This window comes from Pseudophryne corroboree, unplaced genomic scaffold, assembly GCF_028390025.1.
Source record: "Pseudophryne corroboree isolate aPseCor3 unplaced genomic scaffold, aPseCor3.hap2 scaffold_513, whole genome shotgun sequence".
In the NCBI taxonomy this organism is placed as follows: domain Eukaryota; kingdom Metazoa; phylum Chordata; class Amphibia; order Anura; family Myobatrachidae; genus Pseudophryne; species Pseudophryne corroboree.
Genome location: NW_026970117.1, coordinates 20,487 through 47,277, shown reverse-complemented (window position 1 = coordinate 47,277; position 26,791 = coordinate 20,487). Strand labels below are relative to the sequence as shown.

Genomic DNA, 26,791 nt, shown 5'->3' with positions numbered 1-26,791 from the left:
AGGCATTTGACTTTAGATCCAATGGATATATATCTGCATGGTATCAAACCACAATTCTGGTATGCATGTTAATTTCAGATTCCTAAATATGTACAAGGAATAACTTTATTAATTAAGGACATGTACAAAAGTTGATGTTGCTTGCATTTGTAAACCACCATACTTGTTCCACAAAATCCTTGACATGTGACAGGGCAAAAAAGAATGATAGCAACTATCTACAAATGTTGATTGTAATCATTCAAAAGAAAGGACAGTCTTGATAGATGAGCAGTTCGAAATGTGGTGAAAATTAATGTCTTTAAACAAATATGGAATTATTATAAAACTTTTTATTCATAATAGCCTTACTTGTGAAGAATAGAAATATAAGTATCATACTTTTAAAAAAAAAACAATTACCAGACTTATGTAAGAAGTAACAGTCAAAGCAGTATAAAGTTTGCTGAATAATTGCCCATGCACATTAAAAGATATATATGCTTTGCAATAGTATGTGACATGACAATCACACCAGGATGGCCGAGTGGTTAAGGCGTTGGACTTAAGATCCAATGGATACATATCCGCGTGGGTTCGATCCCCACTTCTGGTATGCATTTCAATTTCAGCTAACTAAATATTTACTATGAAGATTTCGGCAATTAGGGAAAACTCTCAAAATTCTGAGAAAATCATTAACTTACATTACATTGCTAAAAAAATATTTTCAATCCATTTTTTCAAAGAACCTGGCTTTCTATGAAGAAAAGAAACAATGATATCATAATATCCATTAAAATACCAAAAGTTATGTAATATTTTAAACTCCAAGCGGTTCAAAGTTAACAATGCACAGGAAAATAAACATGAATAGTGCAATAGTATTTGCCATGAAAGTCCCCAGGGCAACATACCAGGATGGCCGAGGGTTAAGGCGTTGGACTTAAGATCCAATGGATATATATCCGCGTGGGTTCGAACCCCACTTCTGGTATGTATTTTAATTTCGGATTCCTAAATATGTACAAGGAACAATATAATCGAATAGGGAAATATACAAGAGTCATTTTGTTTACATTTGTAAACTACCATACATGTTCCACAAAAGCATTGAAATGTGACAGTGCAAATAAACTTATGTAATAATTTAGACTCCAAACAGTACAAAGTTTGCATAAAAGTTGACCATGCACATTAACATATACATATGCAATGGGGTTCAGAATGTAATCCTGATGGACTAGATGCCTATGGTCAGAATACCGACATCAGCAACCTGACCATTAAAATCCTGACAGCCCTGCAGTTAATACCATAACCCTTCCATGTTCCCTGCCCTAACCCTAATCCTCCCTTTTGGGTGTCTAACCCTTACACCCTCTCCTTGGGTGCCTAAACCTTACCCTCCCCGGGATGCCTAACACTAACCCTCCATTCCACAATGCCTAAAGCTAATGCTCCCTGTTTGGTGTCTAACACTAACCTCCTCTTCTAAGTGACTAAACCAGACCCTCCCTCCCTGGTACCTAACTCTAACCTACCTGTCCCTACACCGTAACCCCCCTTCTAATGCCTAAACCTAACCTCCCCCCTCCCCGTGGCAGGACAAGATTACATCCTGCTGAGAGGACATTCAGAATTCTAGGTGTCAGTATTTTCATGCTGTTAATCCCACCTCTGTTGGCATTTTGGTGCCGTTATTATGGCTGGTGGGTATGATTATGGTGTCAGTATTATGATAGCCAGGATCCCGCATGGAAGCCTTTTAACTGGGTCCCATGCTTTGCAAAAGTATTTGCCATGAAAATGTCAAAAGCCTCACATCAGGATGGCCGAGTGGTTAAGGTGTTGGACTTAAGATTCAATGGATTTACATCTGCATGGGATAGATCCCCACTTCTGGTTTGTATTTCAATTTCAGCTAACCAAATGAGGAAGAATTTGTCAATTAGGGAAAACTTTCAAACTATGGTGAAAGTCAATAACTTAAGCTACAGTACTTTGATAAAAAAAATATTTTCAATCCATTTTCTCCAAAGAAACTGATTTTTTTATAAAGAAAGTTAACAATGATATCCTAATATCCATTAAAATATCCAGTTATGTAATATTTTAAACTCCAAACAGTACAAAGTTAAACATGCTCATCATAATTAATATGAATGGTGCATTAGTATTTGCCATGAAAAGCTCCTGGGCACCACACCAGGATGGCTGCATGGTTAAGGCATTTGACTTTAGATCCAATGGATATATATCTGCATGGTATCAAACCAAAATTCTGGTATGCATGTTAATTTCAGATTCCTAAATATGTACAAGGAATAACTATTAATTAAGGACATGTACAAAAGTTGATGTTGCTTGCATTTGTAAACCACCATACTTGTTCCACAAAATCCTTGACATGTGACAGGGCAAAAAAGAATGATAGCAACTATCTACAAATGTTGCTTGTAATCATTCAAAAGAAAGGACAGTCTTGATAGATGAGCAGTTCGAAATGTGGTGAAAATTAATGTCTTTAAACAAATATGGAATTATTATAAAACTTTTTATTCATAAGAGCCTTACTTGTGAAGAATAGAAATATAAGTATCATACTTTTAAAAAAACAACAATTACCAGACTTATGTAATAAGTAACAGTCAAAGCAGTATAAAGTTTGCTGAATAATTGCCCATGCACATTAAAAGATATATATGCTTTGCAATAGTATGTGACATGACAATCACACCAGGATGGCCGAGTGGTTAAGGCGTTGGACTTAAGATCCAATGGATACATATCCGCGTGGGTTCGATCCCCACTTCTGGTATGCATTTTAATTTCAGCTAACTAAATATTTACGATGAAGATTTCGGCAATTAGGGAAAACTCTCAAAATTCTGAGAAAATCATTAACTTAAATTACATTGCTAAAAAAATATTTTCAATCCATTTTTTCAAAGAACCTGGCTTTCTATGAAGAAAAGAAACAATGATATCATAATATCCATTAAAATACCAAAAGTTATGTAATATTTTAAACTCCAAGCGGTTCAAAGTTAACAATGCACAGGAAAATAAACATGAATAGTGCAATAGTATTTGCCATGAAAGTCTCCAGGGCAACATACCAGGATGGCCGAGTGGTTAAGGCGTTGGACTTAAGATCCAATGGATATATATCCGCGTGGGTTCGAACCCCACTTCTGGTATGTATTTTAATTTCGGATTCCTAAATATGTACAAGGAACAATATAATCGAATAGGGAAATGTACAAGAGTCATTTTGTTTACATTTGTAAACTACCATACATGTTCCACAAAAGCATTGAAATGTGACAGTGCAAATTAACTTATGTAATAATTTAGACTCCAAACAGTACAAAGTTTGCATAAAAGTTGACCATGCACATTAACACATACATATGCAATGGGGTTCAGAATGTAATCCTGATGGACTGGATGCCTATGGTCAGAATACCGACATCTGCAACCTGACCATTAAAATCCTGACAGCACTGCAGTTAATACCATAACCCTTCCATGTTCCCTGCCCTAACCCTAATCCTCCCTTTTGGGTGTCTAACCCTTACACCCTCTCCTTGGGTGCCTAAACCTTACCCTCCCCGGGATGCCTAACACTAACCCTCCATTCCCCAATGCCTAAAGCTAATGCTCCCTGCTTGGTGTCTAACACTAACCTCCTCTTCTAAGTGACTAAACCAAACCCTCCCTCCCTGGTACCTAACTCTAACCTACCTGTCCCTACACCGTAACCCCCCTTCTAATGCCTAAACCTAACCTCCCCCCTCCCCGTGGCAGGACAAGATTACATCCTGCTGAGAGGACATTCAGAATTCTAGGTGTCAGTATTTTCATGCTGTTAATCCCACCTCTGTTGGCATTTTGGTGCCGTTATTATGGCTGGTGGGTATGATTATGGTGTCAGTATTATGATAGCCAGGATCCCGCATGGAAGCCTTTTATCTCGGTCCCATGCTTTGCAAAAGTATTTGCCATGAAAATGTCAAAAGCCTCACATCAGGATGGCCGAGTGGTTAAGGTGTTGGACTTAAGATTCAATGGATTTACATCTGCATGGGATAGATCCACACTTCTGGTTTGTATTTCAATTTCAGCTAACCAAATGAGGAAGAATTTGTCAATTAGGGAAAACTTCCAAACTATGTTGAAAGTCAATAACTTAAGCTACAGTACTTTGATAAAAAAAATATTTTCAATCCATTTTCTCCAAAGAAACTGATTTTCTCTAAAGTAAGTTAACAATGATATCCTAATATCCATTAAAATACCCAGTTATGTAATATTTTAAACTCCAAACAGTACAAAGTTAACCATGCACATCATAATTAACATGAATAGTGCATTAGTATTTGCCATGAAAAGCTCCTGGGCACCACACCAGGATGGCTGCATGGTTAAGGCATTTGACTTAAGATCTAATGGATATATATCTGCATGGGATCAAACCCCAATTCTGGTATGCATGTTAATTTCAGATTCCTAAATATGTACAAGGAATAACTTTATTAATTAAGGACATGTACAAAAGTTGATGTTGCTTGCATTTGTAAACCCCCATACTTGTTCCACAAAATCCTTGACATGTGACAGGGCAAAAAAGAATGATAGCAACTATCTACAAATGTTGCTTGTAATCATTCAAAAGAAAGGACAGTCTTGATAGATGAGCAGTTCGAAATGTGGTGAAAATTAATGTCTTTAAACAAATATGGAATTATTATAAAACTTTTTATTCATAAGAGCCTTACTTGTGAAGAATAGAAATATAAGTATCATACTTTTAAAAAAACAACAATTACCAGACTTATGTAATAAGTAACAGTCAAAGCAGTATAAAGTTTGCTGAATAATTGCCCATGCACATTAAAAGATATATATGCTTTGCAATAGTATGTGACATGACAATCACACCAGGATGGCCGAGTGGTTAAGGCGTTGGACTTAAGATCCAATGGATACATATCCGCGTGGGTTCGATCCCCACTTCTGGTATGCATTTTAATTTCAGCTAACTAAATATTTACGATGAAGATTTCGGCAATTAGGGAAAACTCTCAAAATTCTGAGAAAATCATTAACTTAAATTACATTGCTAAAAAAATATTTTCAATCCATTTTTTCAAAGAACCTGGCTTTCTATGAAGAAAAGAAACAATGATATCATAATATCCATTGAAATACCAAAAGTTATGTAATATTTTAAACTCCAAGCGGTTCAAAGTTAACAATGCACAGGAAAATAAACATGAATAGTGCAATAGTATTTGCCATGAAAGTCCCCAGGGCAACATACCAGGATGGCCGAGTGGTTAAGGCGTTGGACTTAAGATCCAATGGATATATATCCGCGTTGGTTCGAACCCCTCTTCAGGTATGTATTTTAATTTCGGATTCCTAAATATGTACAAGGAACAATATAATCGAATAGGGAAATGTACAAGAGTCATTTTGTTTACATTTGTAAACTACCATACATGTTCCACAAAAGCATTGAAATGTGACAGTGCAAATAAACTTATGTAATAATTTAGACTCCAAACAGTACAAAGTTTGCATAAAAGTTGACCATGCACATTAACATATACATATGCAATGGGGTTCAGAATGTAATCCTGATGGACTGGATGCCTATGGTCAGAATACCGACATCAGCAACCTGACCATTAAAATCCTGACAGCCCTGCAGTTAAAACCATAACCCTTCCATGTTCCCTGCCCTAACCCTAATCCTCCCTTTTGGGTGTCTAACCCTTACACCCTCTCCTTGGGTGCCTAAACCTTACCCTCCCCGGGATGCCTAACACTAACCCTCCATTCCCCAATGACTAAAGCTAATGCTCCCTGTTTGGTGTCTAACACTAACCTCCTCTTCTAAGTGACTAAACCAAACCCTCCCTCCCTGGTACCTAACTCTAACCTACCTGTCCCTACACCGTAACCCCCCTTCTAATGCCTAAACCTAACCTCCCCCCTCCCCGTGGCAGGACAAGATTACATCCTGCTGAGAGGACATTCAGAATTCTAGGTGTCAGTATTTTCATGCTGTTAATCCCACCTCTGTTGGCATTTTGGTGCCGTTATTATGGCTGGTGGGTATGATTATGGTGTCAGTATTATGATAGCCAGGATCCCGCATGGAAGCCTTTTAACTGGGTCCCATGCTTTGCAAAAGTATTTGCCATGAAAATGTCAAAAGCCTCACATCAGGATGGCCGAGTGGTTAAGGTGTTGGACTTAAGATTCAATGGATTTACATCTGCATGGGATAGATCCCCACTTTTGGTTTGTATTTCAATTTCAGCTAACCAAATGAGAAAGAATTTGTCAATTAGGGAAAACTTTCAAACTATGGTGAAAGTCAATAACTTAAGCTACAGTACTTTGATAAAAAAAATATGTTCAATCCATTTTCTCCAAAGAAACTGATTTTCTCTAAAGTAAGTTAACAATGATATCCTAATATCCATTAAAATACCCAGTTATGTAATATTTTAAACTCCAAACAGTACAAAGTTAACCATGCACATCATAATTAACATGAATAGTGCATTAGTATTTGCCATGAAAAGCTCCTGGGCACCACACCAGGATGGCTGCATGGTTAAGGCATTTGACTTAAGATCCAATGGATATATATCTGCATGGGATCAATCCCCAATTCTGGTATGCATGTTAATTTCAGATTCCTAAATATGTACAAGGAATAACTTTATTAATTAAGGACATGTACAAAAGTTGATGTTGCTTGCATTTGTAAACCACCATACTTGTTCCACAAAATCCTTGACATTTGACAGGGCAAAAAAGAATGATAGCAACTATCTACAAATGTTGCTTGTAATCATTCAAAAGAAAGTACAGTCTTGATAGATGAGCAGTTCGAAATGTGGTGAAAATTAATGTCTTTAAACAAATATGGAATTATTATAAAACTTTTTATTCATAAGAGCCTTACTTGTGAAGAATAGAAATATAAGTATCATACTTTTAAAAAAACAACAATTACCAGACTTATGTAATAAGTAACAGTCAAAGCAGTATAAAGTTTGCTGAATAATTGCCCATGCACATTAAAAGATATATATGCTTTGCAATAGTATTTGACATGACAATCACACCAGGATGGCCGAGTGGTTAAGGCGTTGGACTTAAGATCCAATGGATACATATCCGCGTGGGTTTGATCCCCACTTCTGGTATGCATTTTAATTTCAGCTAACTAAATATTTACGATGAAGATTTCGGCAATTAGGGAAAACTCTCAAAATTCTGTGAAAATCATTAACTTAAATTACATTGCTAAAAAAATATTTTCAATCCATTTTTTCAAAGAACCTGGCAATCTATGAAGAAAAGAAACAATGATATCATAATATCCATTAAAATACCAAAAGTTATGTAATATTTTAAACTCCAAGCGGTTCAAAGTTAACAATGCACAGGAAAATAAACATGAATAGTGCAATAGTATTTGCCATGAAAGTCCCCAGGGCAACATACCAGGATGGCCGAGTGGTTAAGGCGTTGGACTTAAGATCCAATGGATATATATCCGCGTGGGTTCGAACCCTACTTCTGGTATGTATTTTAATTTCGGATTCCTAAATATGTACAAGGAACAATATAATCGAATAGGGAAATGTACAAGAGTCATTTTGTTTACATTTGTAAACTACCATACATGTTCCACAAAAGCATTGAAATGTGACAGTGCAAATTAACTTATGTAATAATTTAGACTCCAAACAGTACAAAGTTTGCATAAAAGTTGACCATGCACATTAACATATACATATGCAATGGGGTTCAGAATGTAATCCTGATGGACTGGATGCCTATGGTCAGAATACCGACATCTGCAACCTGACCATTAAAATCCTGACAGCACTGCAGTTAATACCATAACCCTTCCATGTTCCCTGCCCTAACCCTAATCCTCCCTTTTGGGTGTCTAACCCTTACACCCTCTCCTTGGGTGCCTAAACCTTACCCTCCCCGGGATGCCTAACACTAACCCTCCATTCCCCAATGCCTAAAGCCAATGCTCCCTGCTTGGTGTCTAACACTAACCTCCTCTTCTAAGTGACTAAACCATACACTCCCTCCCTGGTACCTAACTCTTACCTACCTGTCCCTACACCGTAACCCCCCTTCTAATGCCTAAACCTAACCTCCCCCCTCCCCGTGGCAGGACAAGATTACATCCTGCTGAGAGGACATTCAGAATTCTAGGTGTCAGTATTTTCATGCTGTTAATCCCACCTCTATTGGCATTTTGGTGCCGTTATTATGGCTGGTGGGTATGATTATGGTGTCAGTATTATGATAGCCAGGATCCCGCATGGAAGCCTTTTAACTGGGTCCCATGCTTTGCAAAAGTATTTGCCATGAAAATGTCAAAAGCCTCACATCAGGATGGCCGAGTGGTTAAGGTGTTGGACTTAAGATTCAATGGATTTACATCTGCATGGGATAGATCCCCACTTCTGGTTTGTATTTCAATTTCAGCTAACCAAATGAGGAAGAATTTGTCAATTAGGGAAAACTTTCAAACTATGGTGAAAGTCAATAACTTAAGCTACAGTACTTTGATAAAAAAATATTTTCAATCCATTTTCTCCAAAGAAACTGATTTTCTCTAAAGTAAGTTAACAATGATATCCTAATATCCATTAAAATACCCAGTTATGTAATATTTTAAACTCCAAACAGTACAAAGTTAACCATGCACATCATAATTAACATGAATAGTGCATTAGTATTTGCCATGAAAAGCTCCTGGGCACCACACCAGGATGGCTGCATGGTTAAGGCATTTGACTTAAGATCCAATGGATATATATCTGCATGGGATCAAACCCCAATTCTGGTAAGCATGTTAATTTCAGATTCCTAAATATGTACAAGGAATAACTTTATTAATTAAGGACATGTACAAAAGTTGATGTTGCTTGCATTTGTAAACCACCATACTTGTTCCACAAAATCCTTGAAATGTGACAGGGCAAAAAAGAATGATAGCAACTATCTACAAATGTTGCTTGTAATCATTCAAAAGAAAGGACAGTCTTGATAGATGAGCAGTTCGAAATGTGGTGAAAATTAATGTCTTTAAACAAATATGGAATTATTATAAAACTTTTTATTCATAAGAGCCTTACTTGTGAAGAATAGAAATATAAGTATCATACTTTTAAAAAAACAACAATTACCAGACTTATGTAATAAGTAACAGTCAAAGCAGTATAAAGTTTGCTGAATAATTGCCCATGCACATTAAAAGATATATATGCTTTGCAATAGCATTTGACATGACAATCACACCAGGATGGCCGAGTGGTTAAGGCGTTGGACTTAAGATCCAATGGATACATATCTGCGTGGGTTCAATCCCCACTTCTTGTATGCATTTTAATTTCAGCTAACTAAATATTTACTATGAAGATTTCGGCAATTAGGGAAAACTCTCAAAATTCTGTGAAAATCATTAACTTACATTACATTGCTAAAAAAATATTTTCAATCCATTTTTTCAAAGAACCTGGCTTTCTATGAAGAAAAGAAACAATGATATCATAATATCCATTAAAATACCAAAAGTTATGTAATATTTTAAACTCCAAGCGGTTCAAAGTTAACAATGCACAGGAAAATAAACATGAATAGTGCAATAGTATTTGCCATGAAAGTCCCCAGGGCAACATACCAGGATGGCCGAGTGGTTAAGGCGTTGGACTTAAGATCCAATGGATATATATCCGCGTGGGTTCGAACCCCACTTCTGGTATGTATTTTAATTTCGGATTCCTAAATATGTACAAGGAACAATATAATCGAATAGGGAAATGTACAAGAGTCATTTTGTTTACATTTGTAAACTACCATACATGTTCCACAAAAGCATTGAAATGTGACAGTGCAAATTAACTTATGTAATAATTTAGACTCCAAACAGTACAAAGTTTGCATAAAAGTTGACCATGCACATTAACATATACATATGCAATGGGGTTCAGAATGTAATCCTGATGGACTGGATGCCTATGGTCAGAATACCGACATCTGCAACCTGACCATTAAAATCCTGACAGCACTGCAGTTAATACCATAACCCTTCCATGTTCCCTGCCCTAACCCTAATCCTCCCTTTTGGGTGTCTAACCCTTACACCCTCTCCTTGGGTGCCTAAACCTTACCCTCCCCGGGATGCCTAACACTAACCCTCCATTCCCCAATGCCTAAAGCCAATGCTCCCTGCTTGGTGTCTAACACTAACCTCCTCTTCTAAGTGACTAAACCATACACTCCCTCCCTGGTACCTAACTCTTACCTACCTGTCCCTACACCGTAACCCCCCTTCTAATGCCTAAACCTAACCTCCCCCCTCCCCGTGGCAGGACAAGATTACATCCTGCTGAGAGGACATTCAGAATTCTAGGTGTCAGTATTTTCATGCTGTTAATCCCACCTCTATTGGCATTTTGGTGCCGTTATTATGGCTGGTGGGTATGATTATGGTGTCAGTATTATGATAGCCAGGATCCCGCATGGAAGCCTTTTATCTGGGTCCCATGCTTTGCAAAAGTATTTGCCATGAAAATGGCAAAAGCCTCACATCAGGATGGCCGAGTGGTTAAGGTGTTGGACTTAAGATTCAATGGATTTACATCTGCATGGGATAGATCCCCACTTCTGGTTTGTATTTCAATTTCAGCTAACCAAATGAGGAAGAATTTGTCAATTAGGAAAAACTTTCAAACTATGGTGAAAGTCAATAACTTAAGCTACAGTACTTTGATAAAAAAAATATTTTCAATCCATTTTCTCCAAAGAAACTGATTTTCTCTAAAGTAAGTTAACAATGATATCCTAATATCCATTAAAATACCCAGTTATGTAATATTTTAAACTCCAAACAGTACAAAGTTAACCATGCACATCATAATTAACATGAATAGTGCATTAGTATTTGCCATGAAAAGCTCCTGGGCACCACACCAGGATGGCTGCATGGTTAAGGCATTTGACTTAAGATCCAATGGATATATATCTGCATGGGATCAAACCCCAATTCTGGTAAGCATGTTAATTTCAGATTCCTAAATATGTACAAGGAATAACTTTATTAATTAAGGACATGTACAAAAGTTGATGTTGCTTGCATTTGTAAACCACCATACTTGTTCCACAAAATCCTTGAAATGTGACAGGGCAAAAAAGAATGATAGCAACTATCTACAAATGTTGCTTGTAATCATTCAAAAGAAAGGACAGTCTTGATAGATGAGCAGTTCGAAATGTGGTGAAAATTAATGTCTTTAAACAAATATGGAATTATTATAAAACTTTTTATTCATAAGAGCCTTACTTGTGAAGAATAGAAATATAAGTATCATACTTTTAAAAAAACAACAATTACCAGACTTATGTAATAAGTAACAGTCAAAGCAATATAAAGTTTGCTGAATAATTGCCCATGCACATTAAAAGATATATATGCTTTGCAATAGCATTTGACATGACAATCACACCAGGATGGCCGAGTGGTTAAGGCGTTGGACTTAAGATCCAATGGATACATATCCGCGTGGGTTCGATCCCCACTTCTGGTATGCATTTTAATTTCAGCTAACTAAATATTTACGATGAAGATTTTGGCAATTAGGGAAAACTCTCAAAATTCTGAGAAAATCATTAACTTAAATTACATTGCTAAAAAAATATTTTCAATCCATTTTTTCAAAGAACCTGGCTTTCTATGAAGAAAAGAAACAATGATATCATAATATCCATTAAAATACCAAAAGTTATGTAATATTTTAAACTCCAAGCGGTTCAAAGTTAACAATGCACAGGAAAATAAACATGAATAGTGCAATAGTATTTGCCATGAAAGTCCCCAGGGCAACATACCAGGATGGCCGAGTGGTTAAGGCGTTGGACTTAAGATCCAATGGATATATATCCGCGTGGGTTCGAACCCCACTTCTGGTATGTATTTTAATTTCGGATTCCTAAATATGTACAAGGAACAATATAATCGAATAGGGAAATGTACAAGAGTCATTTTGTTTACATTTGTAAACTACCATACATGTTCCACAAAAGCATTGAAATGTGACAGTGCAAATTAACTTATGTAATAATTTAGACTCCAAACAGTACAAAGTTTGCATAAAAGTTGACCATGCACATTAACATATACATATGCAATGGGGTTCAGAATGTAATCCTGATGGACTGGATGCCTATGGTCAGAATACCGACATCTGCAACCTGACCATTAAAATCCTGACAGCACTGCAGTTAATACCATAACCCTTCCATGTTCCCTGCCCTAACCCTAATCCTCCCTTTTGGGTGTCTAACCCTTACACCCTCTCCTTGGGTGCCTAAACCTTACCCTCCCCGGGATGCCTAACACTAACCCTCCATTCCCCAATGCCTAAAGCTAATGCTCCCTGCTTGGTGTCTAACACTAACCTCCTCTTCTAAGTGACTAAACCAAACCCTCCCTCCCTGGTACCTAACTCTAACCTACCTGTCCCTACACCGTAACCCCCCTTCTAATGCCTAAACCTAACCTCCCCCCTCCCCGTGGCAGGACAAGATTACATCCTGCTGAGAGGACATTCAGAATTCTAGGTGTCAGTATTTTCATGCTGTTAATCCCACCTCTGTTGGCATTTTGGTGCCGTTATTATGGCTGGTGGGTATGATTATGGTGTCAGTATTATGATAGCCAGGATCCCGCATGGAAGCCTTTTAACTCGGTCCCATGCTTTGCAAAAGTATTTGCCATGAAAATGTCAAAAGCCTCACATCAGGATGGCCGAGTGGTTAAGGTGTTGGACTTAAGATTCAATGGATTTACATCTGCATGGGATAGATCCCCACTTCTGGTTTGTATTTCAATTTCAGCTAACCAAATGAGGATGAATTTGTCAATTAGGGAAAACTTCCAAACTATGTTGAAAGTCAATAACTTAAGCTACAGTACTTTGATAAAAAAAATATTTTCAATCCATTTTCTCCAAAGAAACAGATTTTCTCTAAAGTAAGTTAACAATGATATCCTAATATCCATTAAAATACCCAGTTATGTAATATTTTAAACTCCAAACAGTACAAAGTTAACCATGCACATCATAATTAACATGAATAGTGCATTAGTATTTGCCATGAAAAGCTCCTGGGCACCACACCAGGATGGCTGCATGGTTAAGGCATTTGACTTAAGATCTAATGGATATATATCTGCATGGGATCAAACCCCAATTCTGGTATGCATGTTAATTTCAGATTCCTAAATATGTACAAGGAATAACTTTATTAATTAAGGACATGTACAAAAGTTGATGTTGCTTGCATTTGTAAACCCCCATACTTGTTCCACAAAATCCTTGACATGTGACAGGGCAAAAAAGAATGATAGCAACTATCTACAAATGTTGCTTGTAATCATTCAAAAGAAAGGACAGTCTTGATAGATGAGCAGTTCGAAATGTGGTGAAAATTAATGTCTTTAAACAAATATGGAATTATTATAAAACTTTTTATTCATAAGAGCCTTACTTGTGAAGAATAGAAATATAAGTATCATACTTTTAAAAAAACAACAATTACCAGACTTATGTAATAAGTAACAGTCAAAGCAGTATAAAGTTTGCTGAATAATTGCCCATGCACATTAAAAGATATATATGCTTTGCAATAGTATGTGACATGACAATCACACCAGGATGGCCGAGTGGTTAAGGCGTTGGACTTAAGATCCAATGGATACATATCCGCGTGGGTTCGATCCCCACTTCTGGTATGCATTTTAATTTCAGCTAACTAAATATTTACGATGAAGATTTCGGCAATTAGGGAAAACTCTCAAAATTCTGAGAAAATCATTAACTTAAATTACATTGCTAAAAAAATATTTTCAATCCATTTTTTCAAAGAACCTGGCTTTCTATGAAGAAAAGAAACAATGATATCATAATATCCATTAAAATACCAAAAGTTATGTAATATTTTAAACTCCAAGCGGTTCAAAGTTAACAATGCACAGGAAAATAAACATGAATAGTGCAATAGTATTTGCCATGAAAGTCCCCAGGGCAACATACCAGGATGGCCGAGTGGTTAAGGCGTTGTACTTAAGATCCAATGGATATATATCCGCGTGGGTTCGGACCCCACTTCTGGTATGTATTTTAATTTCGTATTCCTAAATATGTACAAGGAACAATATAATCGAATAGGGAAATGTACAAGAGTCATTTTGTTTACATTTGTAAACTACCATACATGTTCCACAAAAGCATTGAAATGTGACAGTGCAAATAAACTTATGTAATAATTTAGACTCCAAACAGTACAAAGTTTGCATAAAAGTTGACCATGCACATTAACATATACATATGCAATGGGGTTCAGAATGTAATCCTGATGGACTGGATGCCTATGGTCAGAATACCGACATCAGCAACCTGACCATTAAAATCCTGACAGCCCTGCAGTTAATACCATAACCCTTCCATGTTCCCTGCCCTAACCCTAATCCTCCCTTTTGGGTGTCTAACCCTTACACCCTCTCCTTGGGTGCCTAAACCTTACCCTCCCCGGGATGCCTAACACTAACCCTCCATTCCCCAATGACTAAAGCTAATGCTCCCTGTTTGGTTTCTAACACTAACCTCCTCTTCTAAGTGACTAAACCAAACCCTCCCTCCCTGGTACCTAACTCTAACCTACCTGTCCCTACACCGTAACCCCCCTTCTAATGCCTAAACCTAACCTCCCCCCTCCCCGTGGCAGGACAAGATTACATCCTGCTGAGAGGACATTCAGAATTCTAGGTGTCAGTATTTTCATGCTGTTAATCCCACCTCTGTTGGCATTTTGGTGCCGTTATTATGGCTGGTGGGTATGATTATGGTGTCAGTATTATGATAGCCAGGATCCCGCATGGAAGCCTTTTAACTGGGTCCCATGCTTTGCAAAAGTATTTGCCATGAAAATGTCAAAAGCCTCACATCAGGATGGCCGAGTGGTTAAGGTGTTGGACTTAAGATTCAATGGATTTACATCTGCATGGGATAGATCCCCACTTTTGGTTTGTATTTCAATTTCAGCTAACCAAATGAGAAAGAATTTGTCAATTAGGGAAAACTTTCAAACTATGGTGAAAGTCAATAACTTAAGCTACAGTACTTTGATAAAAAAAATATGTTCAATCCATTTTCTCCAAAGAAACTGATTTTCTCTAAAGTAAGTTAACAATGATATCCTAATATCCATTAAAATACCCAGTTATGTAATATTTTAAACTCCAAACAGTACAAAGTTAACCATGCACATCATAATTAACATGAATAGTGCATTAGTATTTGCCATGAAAAGCTCCTGGGCACCACACCAGGATGGCTGCATGGTTAAGGCATTTGACTTAAGATCCAATGGATATATATCTGCATGGGATCAATCCCCAATTCTGGTATGCATGTTAATTTCAGATTCCTAAATATGTACAAGGAATAACTTTATTAATTAAGGACATGTACAAAAGTTGATGTTGCTTGCATTTGTAAACCACCATACTTGTTCCACAAAATCCTTGACATTTGACAGGGCAAAAAAGAATGATAGCAACTATCTACAAATGTTGCTTGTAATCATTCAAAAGAAAGTACAGTCTTGATAGATGAGCAGTTCGAAATGTGGTGAAAATTAATGTCTTTAAACAAATATGGAATTATTATAAAACTTTTTATTCATAAGAGCCTTACTTGTGAAGAATAGAAATATAAGTATCATACTTTTAAAAAAACAACAATTACCAGACTTATGTAATAAGTAACAGTCAAAGCAGTATAAAGTTTGCTGAATAATTGCCCATGCACATTAAAAGATATATATGCTTTGCAATAGTATTTGACATGACAATCACACCAGGATGGCCGAGTGGTTAAGGCGTTGGACTTAAGATCCAATGGATACATATCCGCGTGGGTTCGATCCCCACTTCTGGTATGCATTTTAATTTCAGCTAACTAAATATTTACGATGAAGATTTCGGCAATTAGGGAAAACTCTCAAAATTCTGTGAAAATCATTAACTTAAATTACATTGCTAAAAAAATATTTTCAATCCATTTTTTCAAAGAACCTGGCAATCTATGAAGAAAAGAAACAATGATATCATAATATCCATTAAAATACCAAAAGTTATGTAATATTTTAAACTCCAAGCGGTTCAAAGTTAACAATGCACAGGAAAATAAACATGAATAGTGCAATAGTATTTGCCATGAAAGTCCCCAGGGCAACATACCAGGATGGCCGAGTGGTTAAGGCGTTGGACTTAAGATCCAATGGATATATATCCGCGTGGGTTCGAACCCTACTTCTGGTATGTATTTTAATTTCGGATTCCTAAATATGTACAAGGAACAATATAATCGAATAGGGAAATATACAAGAGTCATTTTGTTTACATTTGTAAACTACCATACATGTTCCACAAAAGCATTGAAATGTGACAGTGCAAATTAACTTATGTAATAATTTAGACTCCAAACAGTACAAAGTTTGCATAAAAGTTGACCATGCACATTAACATATACATATGCAATGGGGTTCAGAATGTAATCCTGATGGACTGGATGCCTATGGTCAGAATACCGACATCAGCAACCTGACCATTAAAATCCTGACAGCCCTGCAGTTAATACCATAACCCTTCCATGTTCCCTGCCCTAACCCTAATCCTCCCTTTTGGGTGTCTAACCCTTACACCCTCTCCTTGGGTGCCTAAACCTTACCCTCCCCGGGATGCCTAACACTAACCCTCCATTCCCCAATGACTAAAGCTAATGCTCCCTGTTTGGTGTCTAACACTAACCTCCTCTTCTAAGTGACTAAACCAAACCCTCCCTCCCTGGTACCTAACTCTAACCTACCTGTCCCTACACCGTAACCCCCCTTCTAATGCCTAAACCTAACCTCCCCCCTCCCCGTGGCAGGACAAGATTACATCCTGCTGAGAGGACATTCAGAATTCTAGGTGTCAGTATTTTCATGCTGTTAATCCCACCTCTGTTGGCATTTTGGTGCCGTTATTATGGCTGGTGGGTATGATTATGGTGTCAGTATTATGATAGCCAGGATCCCGCATGGAAGCCTTTTAACTGGGTCCCATGCTTTGCAAAAGTATTTGCCATGAAAATGTCAAAAGCCTCACATCAGGATGGCCGAGTGGTTAAGGTGTTGGACTTAAGATTCAATGGATTTACATCTGCATGGGATAGATCCCCACTTTTGGTTTGTATTTCAATTTCAGCTAACCAAATGAGAAAGAATTTGTCAATTAGGGAAAACTTTCAAACTATGGTGAAAGTCAATAACTTAAGCTACAGTACTTTGATAAAAAAAATATGTTCAATCCATTTTCTCCAAAGAAACTGATTTTCTCTAAAGTAAGTTAACAATGATATCCTAATATCCATTAAAATACCCAGTTATGTAATATTTTAAACTCCAAACAGTACAAAGTTAACCATGCACATCATAATTAACATGAATAGTGCATTAGTATTTGCCATGAAAAGCTCCTGGGCACCACACCAGGATGGCTGCATGGTTAAGGCATTTGACTTAAGATCCAATGGATATATATCTGCATGGGATCAATCCCCAATTCTGGTATGCATGTTAATTTCAGATTCCTAAATATGTACAAGGAATAACTTTATTAATTAAGGACATGTACAAAAGTTGATGTTGCTTGCATTTGTAAACCACCATACTTGTTCCACAAAATCCTTGACATTTGACAGGGCAAAAAAGAGTGATAGCAACTATCTACAAATGTTGCTTGTAATCATTCAAAAGAAAGTACAGTCTTGATAGATGAGCAGTTCGAAATGTGGTGAAAATTAATGTCTTTAAACAAATATGGAATTATTATAAAACTTTTTATTCATAAGAGCCTTACTTGTGAAGAATAGAAATATAAGTATCATACTTTTAAAAAAACAACAATTACCAGACTTATGTAATAAGTAACAGTCAAAGCAGTATAAAGTTTGCTGAATAATTGCCCATGCACATTAAAAGATATATATGCTTTGCAATAGTATTTGACATGACAATCACACCAGGATGGCCGAGTGGTTAAGGCGTTGGACTTAAGATCCAATGGATACATATCCGCGTGGGTTCGATCCCCACTTCTGGTATGCATTTTAATTTCAGCTAACTAAATATTTACGATGAAGATTTCGGCAATTAGGGAAAACTCTCAAAATTCTGTGAAAATCATTAACTTAAATTACATTGCTAAAAAAATATTTTCAATCCATTTTTTCAAAGAACCTGGCAATCTATGAAGAAAAGAAACAATGATATCATAATATCCATTAAAATACCAAAAGTTATGTAATATTTTAAACTCCAAGCGGTTCAAAGTTAACAATGCACAGGAAAATAAACATGAATAGTGCAATAGTATTTGCCATGAAAGTCCCCAGGGCAACATACCAGGATGGCCGAGTGGTTAAGGCGTTGGACTTAAGATCCAATGGATATATATCCGCGTTGGTTCGAACCCTACTTCTGGTATGTATTTTAATTTCGGATTCCTAAATATGTACAAGGAACAATATAATCGAATAGGGAAATATACAAGAGTAATTTTGTTTACATTTGTAAACTACCATACATGTTCCACAAAAGCATTGAAATGTGACAGTGCAAATTAACTTATGTAATAATTTAGACTCCAAACAGTACAAAGTTTGCATAAAAGTTGACCATGCACATTAACATATACATATGCAATGGGGTTCAGAATGTAATCCTGATGGACTGGATGCCTATGGTCAGAATACCGACATCTGCAACCTGACCATTAAAATCCTGACAGCACTGCAGTTAATACCATAACCCTTCCATGTTCCCTGCCCTAACCCTAATCCTCCCTTTTGGGTGTCTAACCCTTACACCCTCTCCTTGGGTGCCTAAACCTTACCCTCCCCGGGATGCCTAACACTAACCCTCCATTCCCCAATGCCTAAAGCCAATGCTCCCTGCTTGGTGTCTAACACTAACCTCCTCTTCTAAGTGACTAAACCATACACTCCCTCCCTGGTACCTAACTCTTACCTACCTGTCCCTACACCGTAACCCCCCTTCTAATGCCTAAACCTAACCTCCCCCCTCCCCGTGGCAGGACAAGATTACATCCTGCTGAGAGGACATTCAGAATTCTAGGTGTCAGTATTTTCATGCTGTTAATCCCACCTCTATTGGCATTTTGGTGCCGTTATTATGGCTGGTGGGTATGATTATGGTGTCAGTATTATGATAGCCAGGATCCCGCATGGAAGCCTTTTAACTGGGTCCCATGCTTTGCAAAAGTATTTGCCATGAAAATGTCAAAAGCCTCACATCAGGATGGCCGAGTGGTTAAGGTGTTGGACTTAAGATTCAATGGATTTACATCTGCATGGGATAGATCCCCACTTCTGGTTTGTATTTCAATTTCAGCTAACCAAATGAGGAAGAATTTGTCAATTAGGGAAAACTTTCAAACTATGGTGAAAGTCAATAACTTAAGCTACAGTACTTTGATAAAAAAAATATTTTCAATCCATTTTCTCCAAAGAAACTGATTTTCTCTAAAGTAAGTTAACAATGATATCCTAATATCCATTAAAATACCCAGTTATGTAATATTTTAAACTCCAAACAGTACAAAGTTAACCATGCACATCATAATTAACATGAATAGTGCATTAGTATTTGCCATGAAAAGCTCCTGGGCACCACACCAGGATGGCTGCATGGTTAAGGCATTTGACTTAAGATCCAATGGATATATATCTGCATGGGATCAAACCCCAATTCTGGTAAGCATGTTAATTTCAGATTCCTAAATATGTACAAGGAATAACTTTATTAATTAAGGACATGTACAAAAGTTGATGTTGCTTGCATTTGTAAACCACCATACTTGTTCCACAAAATCCTTGAAATGTGACAGGGCAAAAAAGAATGATAGCAACTATCTACAAATGTTGCTTGTAATCATTCAAAAGAAAGGACAGTCTTGATAGATGAGCAGTTCGAAATGTGGTGAAAATTAATGTCTTTAAACAAATATGGAATTATTATAAAACTTTTTATTCATAAGAGCCTTACTTGTGAAGAATAGAAATATAAGTATCATACTTTTAAAAAAACAACAATTACCAGACTTATGTAATAAGTAACAGTCAAAGCAGTATAAAGTTTGCTGAATAATTGCCCATGCACATTAAAAGATATATATGCTTTGCAATAGCATTTGACATGACAATCACACCAGGATGGCCGAGTGGTTAAGGCGTTGGACTTAAGATCCAATGGATACATATCTGCGTGGGTTCGATCCCCACTTCTTGTATGCATTTTAATTTCAGCTAACTAAATATTTACTATGAAGATTTCGGCAATTAGGGAAAACTCTCAAAATTCTGTGAAAATCATTAACTTACATTACTTTGCTAAAAAATATTTTCAATCCATTTTTTCAAAGAACCTGGCTTTCTATGAAGAAAAGAAACAATGATATCATAATATCCATTAAAATACCAAAAGTTATGTAATATTTTAAACTCCAAGCGGTTCAAAGTTAACAATGCACAGGAAAATAAACATGAATAGTGCAATAGTATTTGCCATGAAAGGCCCCAGGGCAACATACCAGGATGGCCGAGTGGTTAAGGCGTTGGACTTAAGATCCAATGGATATATATCCGCTTGAGTTCGAACCCCACTTCTGGTATGTATTTTAATTTCGGATTCCTAAATATGTACAAGGAACAATATAATCGAATAGGGAAATGTACAAGAGTCATTTTGTTTACATTTGTAAACTACCATACATGTTCCACAAAAGCATTGAAATGTGACAGTGCAAATAAACTTATGTAATAATTTAGACTCCAAACAGTACAAAGTTTGCATAAAAGTTGACCATGCACATTAACATATACATATGCAATGGGGTTCAGAATGTAATCCTGATGGACTGGATGCCTATGGTCAGAATACCGACATCAGCAACCTGACCATTAAAATCCTGACAGCCCTGCAGTTAATACCATAACCCTTCCATGTTCCCTGCCCTAACCCTAATCCTCCCTTTTGGGTGTCTAACCCTTACACCCTCTCCTTGGGTGCCTAAACCTTACCCTCCCCGGGATGCCTAACACTAACCCTCCATTCCCCAATGACTAAAGCTAATGCTCCCTGTTTGGTGTCTAACACTAACCTCCTCTTCTAAGTGACTAAACCAAACCCTCCCTCCCTGGTACCTAACTCTAACCTACCTGTCCCTACACCGTAACCCCCCTTCTAATGCCTAAACCTAACCTCCCCCCTCCCCGTGGCAGGACAAGATTACATCCTGCTGAGAGGACATTCAGAATTCTAGGTGTCAGTATTTTCATGCTGTTAATCCCACCTCTGTTGGCATTTTGGTGCCGTTATTATGGCTGGTGGGTATGATTATGGTGTCAGTATTATGATAGCCAGGATCCCGCATGGAAGCCTTTTAACTGGGTCCCATGCTTTGCAAAAGTATTTGCCATGAAAATGTCAAAAGCCTCACATCAGGATGGCCGAGTGGTTAAGGTGTTGGACTTAAGATTCAATGGATTTACATCTGCATGGGATAGATCCCCACTTTTGGTTTGTATTTCAGTTTCAGCTAACCAAATGAGAAAGAATTTGTCAATTAGGGAAAACTTTCAAACTATGGTGAAAGTCAATAACTTAAGCTACAGTACTTTGATAAAAAAAATATGTTCAATCCATTTTCTCCAAAGAAACTGATTTTCTCTAAAGTAAGTTAACAATGATATCCTAATATCCATTAAAATACCCAGTTATGTAATATTTTAAACTCCAAACAGTACAAAGTTAACCATGCACATCATAATTAACATGAATAGTGCATTAGTATTTGCCATGAAAAGCTCCTGGGCACCACACCAGGATGGCTGCATGGTTAAGGCATTTGACTTAAGATCCAATGGATATATATCTGCATGGGATCAATCCCCAATTCTGGTATGCATGTTAATTTCAGATTCCTAAATATGTACAAGGAATAACTTTATTAATTAAGGACATGTACAAAAGTTGATGTTGCTTGCATTTGTAAGCCACCATACTTGTTCCACAAAATCCTTGACATTTGACAGGGCAAAAAAGAGTGATAGCAACTATCTACAAATGTTGCTTGTAATCATTCAAAAGAAAGTACAGTCTTGATAGATGAGCAGTTCGAAATGTGGTGAAAATTAATGTCTTTAAACAAATATGGAATTATTATAAAACTTTTTATTCATAAGAGCCTTACTTGTGAAGAATAGAAATATAAGTATCATACTTTTAAAAAAACAACAATTACCAGACTTATGTAATAAGTAACAGTCAAAGCAGTATAAAGTTTGCTGAATAATTGCCCATGCACATTAAAAGATATATATGCTTTGCAATAGTATTTGACATGACAATCACACCAGGATGGCCGAGTGGTTAAGGCGTTGGACTTAAGATCCAATGGATACATATCCGCGTGGGTTCGATCCCCACTTCTGGTATGCATTTTAATTTCAGCTAACTAAATATTTACGATGAAGATTTCGGCAATTAGGGAAAACTCTCAAAATTCTGTGAAAATCATTAACTTAAATTACATTGCTAAAAAAATATTTTCAATCCATTTTTTCAAAGAACCTGGCAATCTATGAAGAAAAGAAACAATGATATCATAATATCCATTAAAATACCAAAAGTTATGTAATATTTTAAACTCCAAGCGGTTCAAAGTTAACAATGCACAGGAAAATAAACATGAATAGTGCAATAGTATTTGCCATGAAAGTCCCCACGGCAACATACCAGGATGGCCGAGTGGTTAAGGCGTTGGACTTAAGATCCAATGGATATATATCCGCTTGAGTTCGAACCCCACTTCTGGTATGTATTTTAATTTCGGATTCCTAAATATGTACAAGGAACAATATAATCGAATAGGGAAATGTACAAGAGTCATTTTGTTTACATTTGTAAACTACCATACATGTTCCACAAAAGCATTGAAATGTGACAGTGCAAATAAACTTATGTAATAATTTAGACTCCAAACAGTACAAAGTTTGCATAAAAGTTGACCATGCACATTAACATATACATATGCAATGGGGTTCAGAATGTAATCCTGATGGACTGGATGCCTATGGTCAGAATACCGACATCAGCAACCTGACCATTAAAATCCTGACAGCCCTGCAGTTAATACCATAACCCTTCCATGTTCCCTGCCCTAACCCTAATCCTCCCTTTTGGGTGTCTAACCCTTACACCCTCTCCTTGGGTGCCTAAACCTTACCCTCCCCGGGATGCCTAACACTAACCCTCCATTCCCCAATGCCTAAAGCCAATGCTCCCTGCTTGGTGTCTAACACTAACCTCCTCTTCTAAGTGACTAAACCATACACTCCCTCCCTGGTACCTAACTCTTACCTACCTGTCCCTACACCGTAACCCCCCTTCTAATGCCTAAACCTAATCTCCCCCCTCCCCGTGGCAGGACAAGATTACATCCTGCTGAGAGGACATTCAGAATTCTAGGTGTCAGTATTTTCATGCTGTTAATCCCACCTCTATTGGCATTTTGGTGCCGTTATTATGGCTGGTGGGTATGATTATGGTGTCAGTATTATGATAGCCAGGATCCCGCATGGAAGCCTTTTAACTGGGTCCCATGCTTTGCAAAAGTATTTGCCATGAAAATGTCAAAAGCCTCACATCAGGATGGCCGAGTGGTTAAGGTGTTGGACTTAAGATTCAATGGATTTACATCTGCATGGGATAGATCCCCACTTCTGGTTTGTATTTCAATTTCAGCTAACCAAATGAGGAAGAATTTGTCAATTAGGGAAAACTTTCAAACTACGGTGAAAGTCAATAACTTAAGCTACAGTACTTTGATAAAAAAAATATTTTCAATCCATTTTCTCCAAAGAAACTGATTTTCTCTAAAGTAAGTTAACAATAATATCCTAATATCCATTAAAATACCCAGTTATGTAATATTTTAAACTCCAAACAGTACAAAGTTAACCATGCACATCATAATTAACATGAATAGTGCATTAGTATTTGCCATGAAAAGCTCCTGGGCACCACACCAGGATGGCTGCATGGTTAAGGCATTTGACTTAAGATCCAATGGATATATATCTGCATGGGATCAAACCCCAATTCTGGTAAGCATGTTAATTTCAGATTCCTAAATATGTACAAGGAATAACTTTATTAATTAAGGACATGTACAAAAGTTGATGTTGCTTGCATTTGTAAACCACCATACTTGTTCCACAAAATCCTTGAAATGTGACAGGGCAAAAAAGAATGATAGCAACTATCTACAAATGTTGCTTGTAATCATTCAAAAGAAAGGACAGTCTTGATAGATGAGCAGTTCGAAATGTGGTGAAAATTAATGTCTTTAAACAAATATGGAATTATTATAAAACTTTTTATTCATAAGAGCCTTACTTGTGAAGAATAGAAATATAAGTATCATACTTTTAAAAAAACAACAATTACCAGACTTATGTAATAAGTAACAGTCAAAGCAGTATAAAGTTTGCTGAATAATTGCCCATGCACATTAAAAGATATATATGCTTTGCAATAGCATTTGACATGACAATCACACCAGGATGGCCGAGTGGTTAAGGCGTTGGACTTAAGATCCAATGGATACATATCTGCGTGGGTTCGATCCCCACTTCTTGTATGCATTTTAATTTCAGCTAACTAAATATTTACGATGAAGATTTCGGCAATTAGGGAAAACTCTCAAAATTCTGTGAAAATCATTAACTTAAATTACATTGCTAAAAAAATATTTTCAATCCATTTTTTCAAAGAACCTGGCTTTCTATGAAGAAAAGAAACAATGATATCATAATATCCATTAAAATACCAAAAGTTATGTAATATTTTAAACTCCAAGCGGTTCAAAGTTAACAATGCACAGGAAAATAAACATGAATAGTGCAATAGTATTTGCCATGAAAGTCCCCAGGGCAACATACCAGGATGGCCGAGTGGTTAAGGCATTGGACTTAAGATCCAATGGATATATATCCGCGTGGGTTCGAACCCCACTTCTGGTATGTATTTTAATTTCGGATTCCTAAATATGTACAAGGAACAATATAATCGAATAGGGAAATGTACAAGAGTCATTTTGTTTACATTTGTAAACTACCATACATGTTCCACAAAAGCATTGAAATGTGACAGTGCAAATAAACTTATGTAATAATTTAGACTCCAAACAGTACAAAGTTTGCATAAAAGTTGACCATGCACATTAACATATACATATGCAATGGGGTTCAGAATGTAATCCTGATGGACTGGATGCCTATGGTCAGAATACCGACATCTGCAACCTGACCATTAAAATACTGACAGCACTGCAGTTAATACCATAACCCTTCCATGTTCCCTGCCCTAACCCTAATCCTCCCTTTTGGGTGTCTAACCCTTACACCCTCTCCTTGGGTGCCTAAACCTTACTCTCCCCTGGATGCCTAACACTAACCCTCCATTCCCCAATGCCTAAAGCTAATGCTCCCTGCTTGGTGTCTAACACTAACCTCCTCTTCTAAGTGACTAAACCATACACTCCCTCCCTGGTACCTAACTCTTACCTACCTGTCCCTACACCGTAACCCCCCTTCTAATGCCTAAACCTAACCTCCCCCCTCCCCGTGGCAGGACAAGATTACATCCTGCTGAGAGTACATTCAGAATTCTAGGTGTCAGTATTTTCATGCTGTTAATCCCACCTCTGTTGGCATTTTGGTGCCGTTATTATGGCTGGTGGGTATGATTATGGTGTCAGTATTATGATAGCCAGGATCCCGCATGGAAGCCTTTTAACTGGGTCCCATGCTTTGCAAAAGTATTTGCCATGAAAATGTCAAAAGCCTCACATCAGGATGGCCGAGTGGTTAAGGTGTTGGACTTAAGATTCAATGGATTTACATCTGCATGGGATAGATCCCCACTTCTGGTTTGTATTTCAATTTCAGCTAACCAAATGAGGAAGAATTTGTCAATTAGGGAAAACTTTCAAACTATGGTGAAAGTCAATAACTTAAGCTACAGTACTTTGATAAAAAAATATTTTCAATCCATTTTCTCCAAAGAAACTGATTTTCTCTAAAGTAAGTTAACAATGATATCCTAATATCCATTAAAATACCCAGTTATGTAATATTTTAAACTCCAAACAGTACAAAGTTAACCATGCACATCATAATTAACATGAATAGTGCATTAGTATTTGCCATGAAAAGCTCCTGGGCACCACACCAGGATGGCTGCATGGTTAAGGCATTTGACTTAAGATCCAATGGATATATATCTGCATGGGATCAAACCCCAATTCTCGTATGCATGTTAATTTCAGATTCCTAAATATGTACAAGGAATAACTTTATTAATTAAGGACATGTACAAAAGTTGATGTTGCTTGCATTTGTAAACCACCATACTTGTTCCACAAAATCCTTGAAATGTGACAGGGCAAAAAAGAATGATAGCAACTATCTACAAATGTTGCTTGTAATCATTCAAAAGAAAGGACAGTCTTGATAGATGAGCAGTTCGAAATGTGGTGAAAATTAATGTCTTTAAACAAATA

The 26,791-nt window shown here is 37.0% G+C and overlaps 24 non-coding genes across 24 annotated transcripts; all 24 read left to right on the top strand.

The window, feature by feature from the left end:
- Positions 1-512: 512 nt before the first annotated feature.
- On the top strand, positions 513-595 carry TRNAL-UAA (transfer RNA leucine (anticodon UAA)). The gene has a single exon. It is a non-coding gene; the product is annotated as a tRNA-Leu (tRNA).
- A 299-nt stretch (positions 596-894) lies between these two features.
- Positions 895-976, top strand: TRNAL-UAA (transfer RNA leucine (anticodon UAA)). Its single transcript has one exon. It is a non-coding gene; the product is annotated as a tRNA-Leu (tRNA).
- Positions 977-2,717: 1,741 nt separating this feature from the next.
- TRNAL-UAA (transfer RNA leucine (anticodon UAA)) lies at positions 2,718-2,800 on the top strand. Its single transcript has one exon. It is a non-coding gene; the product is annotated as a tRNA-Leu (tRNA).
- A 299-nt stretch (positions 2,801-3,099) lies between these two features.
- On the top strand, positions 3,100-3,182 carry TRNAL-UAA (transfer RNA leucine (anticodon UAA)). The gene has a single exon. It is a non-coding gene; the product is annotated as a tRNA-Leu (tRNA).
- A 1,742-nt stretch (positions 3,183-4,924) lies between these two features.
- Positions 4,925-5,007, top strand: TRNAL-UAA (transfer RNA leucine (anticodon UAA)). Its single transcript has one exon. It is a non-coding gene; the product is annotated as a tRNA-Leu (tRNA).
- Positions 5,008-5,306: 299 nt separating this feature from the next.
- On the top strand, positions 5,307-5,389 carry TRNAL-UAA (transfer RNA leucine (anticodon UAA)). Its single transcript has one exon. It is a non-coding gene; the product is annotated as a tRNA-Leu (tRNA).
- A 1,742-nt stretch (positions 5,390-7,131) lies between these two features.
- TRNAL-UAA (transfer RNA leucine (anticodon UAA)) lies at positions 7,132-7,214 on the top strand. The gene has a single exon. It is a non-coding gene; the product is annotated as a tRNA-Leu (tRNA).
- Positions 7,215-7,513: 299 nt separating this feature from the next.
- TRNAL-UAA (transfer RNA leucine (anticodon UAA)) lies at positions 7,514-7,596 on the top strand. The gene has a single exon. It is a non-coding gene; the product is annotated as a tRNA-Leu (tRNA).
- A 1,741-nt stretch (positions 7,597-9,337) lies between these two features.
- TRNAL-UAA (transfer RNA leucine (anticodon UAA)) lies at positions 9,338-9,420 on the top strand. The gene has a single exon. It is a non-coding gene; the product is annotated as a tRNA-Leu (tRNA).
- A 299-nt stretch (positions 9,421-9,719) lies between these two features.
- TRNAL-UAA (transfer RNA leucine (anticodon UAA)) lies at positions 9,720-9,802 on the top strand. The gene has a single exon. It is a non-coding gene; the product is annotated as a tRNA-Leu (tRNA).
- A 1,742-nt stretch (positions 9,803-11,544) lies between these two features.
- On the top strand, positions 11,545-11,627 carry TRNAL-UAA (transfer RNA leucine (anticodon UAA)). Its single transcript has one exon. It is a non-coding gene; the product is annotated as a tRNA-Leu (tRNA).
- Positions 11,628-11,926: 299 nt separating this feature from the next.
- On the top strand, positions 11,927-12,009 carry TRNAL-UAA (transfer RNA leucine (anticodon UAA)). The gene has a single exon. It is a non-coding gene; the product is annotated as a tRNA-Leu (tRNA).
- A 1,742-nt stretch (positions 12,010-13,751) lies between these two features.
- On the top strand, positions 13,752-13,834 carry TRNAL-UAA (transfer RNA leucine (anticodon UAA)). The gene has a single exon. It is a non-coding gene; the product is annotated as a tRNA-Leu (tRNA).
- Positions 13,835-14,133: 299 nt separating this feature from the next.
- On the top strand, positions 14,134-14,216 carry TRNAL-UAA (transfer RNA leucine (anticodon UAA)). Its single transcript has one exon. It is a non-coding gene; the product is annotated as a tRNA-Leu (tRNA).
- Positions 14,217-15,958: 1,742 nt separating this feature from the next.
- TRNAL-UAA (transfer RNA leucine (anticodon UAA)) lies at positions 15,959-16,041 on the top strand. The gene has a single exon. It is a non-coding gene; the product is annotated as a tRNA-Leu (tRNA).
- Positions 16,042-16,340: 299 nt separating this feature from the next.
- TRNAL-UAA (transfer RNA leucine (anticodon UAA)) lies at positions 16,341-16,423 on the top strand. The gene has a single exon. It is a non-coding gene; the product is annotated as a tRNA-Leu (tRNA).
- A 1,742-nt stretch (positions 16,424-18,165) lies between these two features.
- TRNAL-UAA (transfer RNA leucine (anticodon UAA)) lies at positions 18,166-18,248 on the top strand. The gene has a single exon. It is a non-coding gene; the product is annotated as a tRNA-Leu (tRNA).
- A 299-nt stretch (positions 18,249-18,547) lies between these two features.
- TRNAL-UAA (transfer RNA leucine (anticodon UAA)) lies at positions 18,548-18,630 on the top strand. Its single transcript has one exon. It is a non-coding gene; the product is annotated as a tRNA-Leu (tRNA).
- A 1,742-nt stretch (positions 18,631-20,372) lies between these two features.
- TRNAL-UAA (transfer RNA leucine (anticodon UAA)) lies at positions 20,373-20,455 on the top strand. Its single transcript has one exon. It is a non-coding gene; the product is annotated as a tRNA-Leu (tRNA).
- Positions 20,456-20,753: 298 nt separating this feature from the next.
- On the top strand, positions 20,754-20,836 carry TRNAL-UAA (transfer RNA leucine (anticodon UAA)). The gene has a single exon. It is a non-coding gene; the product is annotated as a tRNA-Leu (tRNA).
- Positions 20,837-22,578: 1,742 nt separating this feature from the next.
- On the top strand, positions 22,579-22,661 carry TRNAL-UAA (transfer RNA leucine (anticodon UAA)). The gene has a single exon. It is a non-coding gene; the product is annotated as a tRNA-Leu (tRNA).
- A 299-nt stretch (positions 22,662-22,960) lies between these two features.
- Positions 22,961-23,043, top strand: TRNAL-UAA (transfer RNA leucine (anticodon UAA)). The gene has a single exon. It is a non-coding gene; the product is annotated as a tRNA-Leu (tRNA).
- A 1,742-nt stretch (positions 23,044-24,785) lies between these two features.
- TRNAL-UAA (transfer RNA leucine (anticodon UAA)) lies at positions 24,786-24,868 on the top strand. The gene has a single exon. It is a non-coding gene; the product is annotated as a tRNA-Leu (tRNA).
- A 299-nt stretch (positions 24,869-25,167) lies between these two features.
- On the top strand, positions 25,168-25,250 carry TRNAL-UAA (transfer RNA leucine (anticodon UAA)). The gene has a single exon. It is a non-coding gene; the product is annotated as a tRNA-Leu (tRNA).
- Positions 25,251-26,791: the final 1,541 nt, after the last annotated feature.